This window comes from Balaenoptera musculus, chromosome 8 (assembly GCF_009873245.2).
Source record: "Balaenoptera musculus isolate JJ_BM4_2016_0621 chromosome 8, mBalMus1.pri.v3, whole genome shotgun sequence".
NCBI lineage: Eukaryota > Metazoa > Chordata > Mammalia > Artiodactyla > Balaenopteridae > Balaenoptera > Balaenoptera musculus.
The window spans coordinates 8,701,856-8,709,273 of NC_045792.1; the positions used below are offsets into that span (position 1 = coordinate 8,701,856).

The 7,418-nt window shown below is 42.5% G+C and overlaps 1 protein-coding gene across 3 annotated transcripts in view; it reads right to left on the reverse strand.

The window, feature by feature from the left end:
* SLC37A2 (solute carrier family 37 member 2) overlaps positions 1-1,796 on the reverse strand; it is a 30,549-nt gene extending 28,753 nt beyond the window's left edge. The window contains exon 1 of one of the 3 annotated variants that reach the window (XM_036859934.1): positions 1,739-1,796. The gene's annotated coding sequence lies outside the window, so the exon portion shown is untranslated. The remainder of the gene's footprint in view (positions 1-1,738) is intronic. The other 2 variants (XM_036859926.1, XM_036859935.1) reach the window with 2 other exon arrangements.
* Positions 1,797-7,418: the final 5,622 nt, after the last annotated feature.

The following is a 7,418-nucleotide window of genomic DNA, read 5'->3' on the forward strand; positions in this document are numbered from 1 at the left end:
GCATATGTATGTGGGTATCTGTGTGTGTGTATACAACTTCACTCACTGAGTTATTGTAAACATTATGATAATACATGTGGAATAATTTGGGGTTGACAAGGATGGTTGTATGGGTTAAGTAAAGTGTCATAAAAATGAAGGAAGCTATTATTATCTCAAATATATCAGATGCTGAACTCTTGCTAAGAAGAGTTGCTTTTAAACTTCTTCCAGCCAACACAATCAAAAGATAAATAAGCAAGGTGACCATGTATCCAAAAAGATTTTGTTTCTCAATAAAAGACAATCTTTTGGAAGGGCTTGGCAAAGAAAGCCCCAGCATTGATATGACTGGTCAAAAGGAGGGGCTTCAGTCTATTCAAGACTGGACTGATGGCTCATAATGGCCTGAAGAATGGGCTTTGGGGACCACTATCAGCCAAACAAGGGGACAGTCCTGCTCTCAAATAGTCAACCGGCGTGGCAGCAGGTATATATAAGGACAACCTGAAAGGAGGCAGTCATTGGGAAGGGAGGAGCAGATTGGGCAAGTGGTTAAACTCTTATGGTCTCCCAAAGTTGCTTTGTTCAGGGGGAAAAATAAAAAGGAATATATGGCAACGATAAAAGGCAGACTCAGGTAGTCTGTTCACACAAGCTGAGGACAAGTTTTGGTTGCTCTAGTATCTGAAAGTAACAATTCATTAATATATTCATTTAATCAACACTTTTGGAGTGCCAACTATGTGCCAGGCAGGATACATTGATGAATGAGAGAGGCACAGCCCCTAATCTCAAAGGAGTCACAGCTGAATGGGACAGACATGTATAGGGATGTAATTCCACCTCAAAGAGCCCTAGAGGAACAGGTTGACTCAAACAAGAAACAGGTTAAAGAGGTATGTTCATCCTCCTAAGGAAGCACTGAGAAAGGATCAGATGACCCTGGAAGAGGCTTCAGAGGCTCCACAGTAGGTAATATGAGAAGCAGATGTGAAGCACAGCTGGGCGCGTGCCAAGTAAAGAAGAAGAGAAGAAGAGAAAGGTAGGACCAACAGAACGCATGGACACAGGCATGTGCAAAATAGCGGAGCATGAAAAAGCGTGGTCTATTTAAGAGATGGTGCATAAAAAGTTCTGTGTAACTGGAGAGCACACATGCACAGTGAGGAGGTGCTGAAGATATGACCGTTTTTACTTGTGGTGAAGTAGCGAAGAGCCTTCAAAGTCAATGTTAAGGGGTTGGGATTTTGTCCTTCGGACAGTTGGGGGTTATGAAAAGGAGGTTTGCAAGAAGGGTTGAGACACGATCAGATTTATGTTCTTAGAGGAGAAATGGCCATTTAAAAGCCCTTGCCGACCTCTGATTCTGGATCAAGATGGAATAGACTCACTTCTCCCTATTCTTCTTGCTAAGTGCTAAAACCCTGGGCATTATATATACAGCAACGTAAGAAAATTCTGAAAAAGTGGAGAGAAGAAGGAAGATTAGCTAGGAAGCTCGAGATCTGAGGAAAGACACAGTAGTGGTTTGTCTGGGTTGCTTTTTGCTTCATTTATCCTGGGCTGGGCTCTGGAGAAGCCAGCACCCAGTCCAGAAACACCAACAGCACAGACAAAAAAGGAAAGGAAAAATCACCAAGAAAAGCTAGCCAGCTAAGTAAAGGATCAAGAAAGGGGCATCCCCTCCAACCAAACACTACAGAGAGCACAGCAGCCCGCCCCACTTCTATCAGCAGAGGCAAAGTGGAGGCCTCACCTTCCATTTGCACCTGGCTGGAATGAGGCATCCTCCCAGCCCCGCCGTCAGGGCGGTGTCAGGGAACTCCGAGTCCTGGGAAGCCAGGACTTTCACCACCTTCCGGTGGTGATGAGCACGCCCCCCTCCCCCAACCATGGTGTCAGCGGAGATCATATGGGGAGCAGTAAGGAGGGCCCCTCCCCCTCTCATGCAGGGTGGTGTCAGTGGAGGCCCAGTAGGGACCCAGATCTCCCACTCTCCAAACTGTAGCGAGATGCCCTTCTCCACCACCCCACGGGTATCAACTGAGGCCAAGTAGGAAACCTGAATTTCTACCACCCGCCTGGAAGAGAGTATTAAAAACATGATCCAACATGCTGTCACTTTCTTAAAAAACTAAACATACACTCACCATACAACCCACTAGTTGCCTTCCATAAATGAAAATTTCTGTCCATACAAACCTGTATACAAATGTCTGTAGTGGCCTTATCTGCAATAGCAAAAACCTAGAAACAACGAAAATGTCCCTCAACAGGTGAATAGTTTTGGTACACCCAATACTACTCAGCAAATAAAAGAATTATTAATACACACAATTTGGATGGATCTCAATGGCATTGTGCTGAGTGAAAAAAATCTGTCTCAAAAGGCCACGTACTGTATGATTCCATTTCCTTGAAATGACAAAATTATAGAGATGGCAAGGAGCTTAATGGTGGCCAGGGGTTAGGGATGGTGGGGACAGGGAGGGGTGCGAGTGTCACTTTCGAGGAGTAACATGAGGGAGGTCTTTGCGGTGACGGAATAGTTTTGTATCTTGATCATGGTGGTGTTTATATGAATCAACACGTGTGGAAATGGCACATGTAGAACCATACATACATTCTGTACCAATGCCAACTTTCTGCTTTTGATATTGTGCTATAGCTATGGGAGAAACTGGGTAAAGTTTCGTCCCTCAACTATTTTTGCAGCTTCCTGTATATATATCATTGTTTTTAAAAAAGTTTTGTAAAAAGTGAAAAAAAAAAAGGAGCTCTTTGTCAACTTTTTAGTTCTTCCTAGTAGTTCTCAGTTTGCTAGTTCTAGAAATAGGGGATGGTACAAATTTACCTTTTAATATAAATCTTTTCTTTTCAGAATATGCTGTGGAGTGGCAAGGTCAGCTGTCCATGCTAATTCAAGTTAACATCTAACTTGCCTTCATCAGTACAGGTTTCAGCATTAGTCCCTTGATTCCAAATTATTCCAGCTCTGCTTTTATCTAACACCTTCTTCTGTACCACTTAATGGCTAGGAGATAATACTCCTCCCCATTCCAAAGACCAGAAATTTTAAGCTTATAGAAGAAAACAGGCATGTTCTGAAATCACATAATGGTGGTGGTGGAAAGATAAGATACCAGCTCTCCCCAAGGCCACTCCGTCAGAAGATCAGATTCCTTCTCAGCCCCTGGGGTGACTGTGGACATGCCTCCCTGCCTTACACTGCTGCTCTCTTATATCTACAGTTGGGAGCACAGTTTTACTGCACCATTGTAAAGCAAGAGGAATGAAACAGGGAGAACAGGTTGGACAAAGGAAAATTGGAAACTGGATTTAGAAATGAGAAGCATGTGACATCAGAGAACTATGATGCTTTTCACAGACAAGAATGGGAAGGTCTTTTAGGGAGAAGTTTACTAGTAAGATTAAAGAAGTTCTGGATAAACAAACTGGTGCCGCACTATATAAACTGGAGATGTTCTTGCTACCCTTCGATGTCCGTGGCAGCAGAGGCAGGCCCCAGATCTGGAAAAACTCGCCTATAGCTCCTGTGGCCCAACAATACCTTCACCCTATAATTTCTCCACAAAACTCTTTTGCACTGGTCTCAGATCCCTGGCTCTTAGTGTGCTGTTGGCATTCCTTGTAAAATATGCGAAGGACAGTCAGGCTGCAAGATGCAGGAACTGAGCTCGAGACTGAAATTCCTGGGAGACAGACCTAAACCTAGTCCTAATCCTATTTTAGATCCAAGTCTTCCCTTCTTCCGAATTCAAGATCAACTAAATGTTCACCGTATGCTTCTAGTAATTTCTATTGACTGAGCCCTGTTTCTAAACCTTTTCCCCCCCTCCTGCTCATGAATTTGTACAGGTTCTTTCCAGTTTATAATGACAGAGCTTCAGCCAGAGAGAGGGGCATACGCCCAGGCATCTCTAGGGGAAAAAAAAACAAAACAGAAAATTCATCAGTTTCTTTCAAACTCCTTGTGTGACTTTGTCAAGTCCTTCAAGTCTTGTAAAGTCCTCGTCTATTTATTGCACGGTAGGAGGTTTAAGACATACACACACACACACAAGCCTCAAAATTAACAAATACAAACAGGTTGAAAACAGATGAACTATGAATAAATATTCGGTCTGGTTAATTAACAAATATTTTAAAAATCAAATCTGAAATTCCTTATAAAAACTTCCAGTAAAGCAAACTTAAGAAGACCTGGATCATAAATTAACACTCTTGCTGCACCTATATGAATAATTAGACCCAATCTAATGAGACCAGCCTTAGGTTGTGATCAAGAATAGCCTTTCTTGGAGACTATTTTTGATCAAAACAAAGGAAGTTGTAGAAAACATTTTATGCTTCAGTGGAAAATTACACATTGGCTAGAGGACTCCCCTCCAGGTTATCTAATTTTTAGCCGATAGTTGATCTAATTTACAATTCTGCAAATTTTAAATAACTATAGAAGGAAATCAGTTTTGTCTCCATTTGAACTTTCACAGCGTTCCTTTATTCATATAAATATGAGTAATTTTTTTCTTTTGCCTTTTCTTGGAATGAGTTATAACAGCTGCTTATTTTCCTTAGGGGTTTAAGTCTTTAACACATGCTCACTTTAATATCAACATGTTCATTTTAATATCTGTATGAAAGTCACGAGTTTACTTTTTTCTGAAAATTGTCTTTTAATGTATATAAACAATTATCATGTAAGGCAGAAAAAATACGTACTGCATACAAGTAGTATACTATGGTTGGGCAGGAGGAATAATTGCTTCTGATTGAGAGAAATCAGATACGTTTTCATAGAGCGGGTGGTAGTAATACTTTGCCTTAAGGGTGAGTAAAATTTTAAGACTGAGAACTGGAAGGACAATTTCAGGCAAACAAAAGGCCTATTAATCCTAAGGGGCTCTCCTGACCCACATGTTATTAGTCTGCACCCAGCACCCTCGAGTTCCAGGAAGAGGCCAGACTCAGTCCTGTGAGATTCACACAGGAGCAATACCCAGTTTGGAACCAGTCCCAGGGAATCTCCCTGTGTATCTGACCTGGCAAGGCTTACAGTCCCAGCGCTCAGCTGATGAAGGACTCCTGGCGAGCACAGAAGCATGAGGCGTGATGAAACTGGGATAACTGGCTCATCAAAGCAGTATGTCTTGAAATGAGCATCACAACCTATTTCCTGTATGTCCGATAGAACTATACCACAGCCTAGACAAATTCCCTACGCTGTGCTGCCTGGCAGGCCAGGTGTAGAGCTGTATGGATCTAATTGCATCTTACTCCTGGAGTCAAATTAAGTTTCATTAATGGCTATTAATCCAAACATTTCCATTTTGCCAGTGGTGAAGAGGAAGAGGAAGGTATGGAGTTCAGAAAATGTAATACAAAGAAAATACATATTTAGTAGAGCATTAACTAAGTCTCCAGTTATCACTGTTTATCTGTGCCTGATGACATTCCTTCATGAATGGATTTTCCAGCGTAAGCCACTGTATGTAATTCTATACTTACTGTAGACTGACTTACTACAGACACTACAGTATAAGCCACTTACACTATATTAGTCTCCTAGACTAATAACAAACATCTCCACAGTTTTCAGAAACCCATGCCTAGCTAAACTTCCGATTGTGTTGGCTCAAGCTCCAATCCCGTTCTACTTCAAACTCTCTTTTCCCTTGATCTTCCATTGTTAATTTCAGTCTCAGCCTGTTTCTTGCCTTATGTCTATGTGGTTTCCCCTCCCACTCCCAGCTCTGTTTCCGGGTTTTTGTCTTTTGTTGTTGCTTTTGTTTTTGTTGTTTGTTTTTTACAGAGCAGGAGTCACAGGGAGAAAGGCCCTCATCTACCATCCCTGAGCCAAGTCACTAGTAAGGGAAGAACAAGGAGTTACCTTATGTGGAAAAAGGCTCCTGAGGCTGAACCCTAAAAGACCGAGCTGTATGACAGTCAGTCAGGTTTCATGCGTAGGATATAAAGTCCCAATAGTGACAGGAAAAGATGTGTTGCTCAGCTCTGTAGCAATTGCTTTGAACTCCTTAGAGAAAACACAGAGTCCACCTGGGAAAACAGGGTAAGACATGTTCCTCCTGTAGCTGAACCTGTCAGGTGAGGGTACCTACAGTTTTAAGCCAGGAAGGACTCGAAGATAGGCATCATTTCACCCACTGGCTGAGCAATAAAGGAGACATGCTAATCTATAATTTAAACAACACACCCATCTATTTGGCAGCTGGCCAAACCCTGTTTCCTTGATTCTCCACCTTAAAAAAAAAAAAAAAAAAAAATCTGGCTTTAGTGGTAAGAAGGCTCAGAGTAGGATGGAACAATGAATAAAATCAAATACCCAAATGCAAATCAAATGTAAATGTCATCATTTACATCATCAAATGTCATATGGTACAGAGCTGGTGCCGTTCTAAGTGTGTAACTGAATTGAACTTGGGTCTTACTTACCCACCGTGCAGCACAGCCAATTTACGACCACTGGGTTGTGATGAAGGAAATCACAACGTTTATTTGTAGGGTGCAAAGCAAGGAGTATGGCGCGGCTCATGCTCAAAAGACCTGAATTCCCTGATGGCTTTCAGGGAAGGGTTTTCAAGGCAGCATCAGGGGTGGAGGTTGTAGGGTGCGTGATCAGCTCATGGACTTTCTTCTGATTGGTGTGTAAGGTAAAAAGGTGATGTTTCAGGAATCTTTATCATCAACCTTCTGGTTCCAACCAGTCTGGGGTCTACGTGCTCGTGTTCAGCATTTAGTCCCCATGGGTGGGAGGGCGGTCTTAGCTCCTGCAGAACAACTCAAAAACATGTGTCAGGTTGTAACGTGTATCCCTTGAGGAGAAACTCAGACTCTGTTTCATTGCTGAACTATTGTTTCTTGACTGCTTTTCCTTTGTTTCTGCCTTCCCTCACTTCCCTAATTAGCAACTGCTTGAGTCTGCTCATTGGAACTCAGGGAAGCCTTAGGAGACTAAAGCCTTTTCCTACAAACAAGAAATGGGGGACACAAAGGGACTTTTGTACCCGGCAGGACCCCACAGGGTGCTGCTCACTTTCAATCCCCTCTTTTCTTTGATACTCCTCAATCGTGAGGGGACCAGGGGCAGGACGAGAAAGGGAATCAAGTTCTAGATAAAGAGGTTAATCACAAACTCGGCAGGGGAACTCGGTTTTAGGGGGACTTGGTTTCAAGTGAACTGGAGAGAAGTTAATTTATTATACACAGTGGATTCCGTATAATGATTTCCGTAGATGTTTTGAGGCAGGGGGAGGAACCTAAGACAAGAATTGAGTAAAACGTTTACCAAGGGTGATCTCATCTTGGGGCCTGGAAAGGATGATGACTCGTGCAGTAAGTACAACACCAAACTGTCTTAATCAAAAGGAATTGATTTGACTTCTCTTCGGCACACC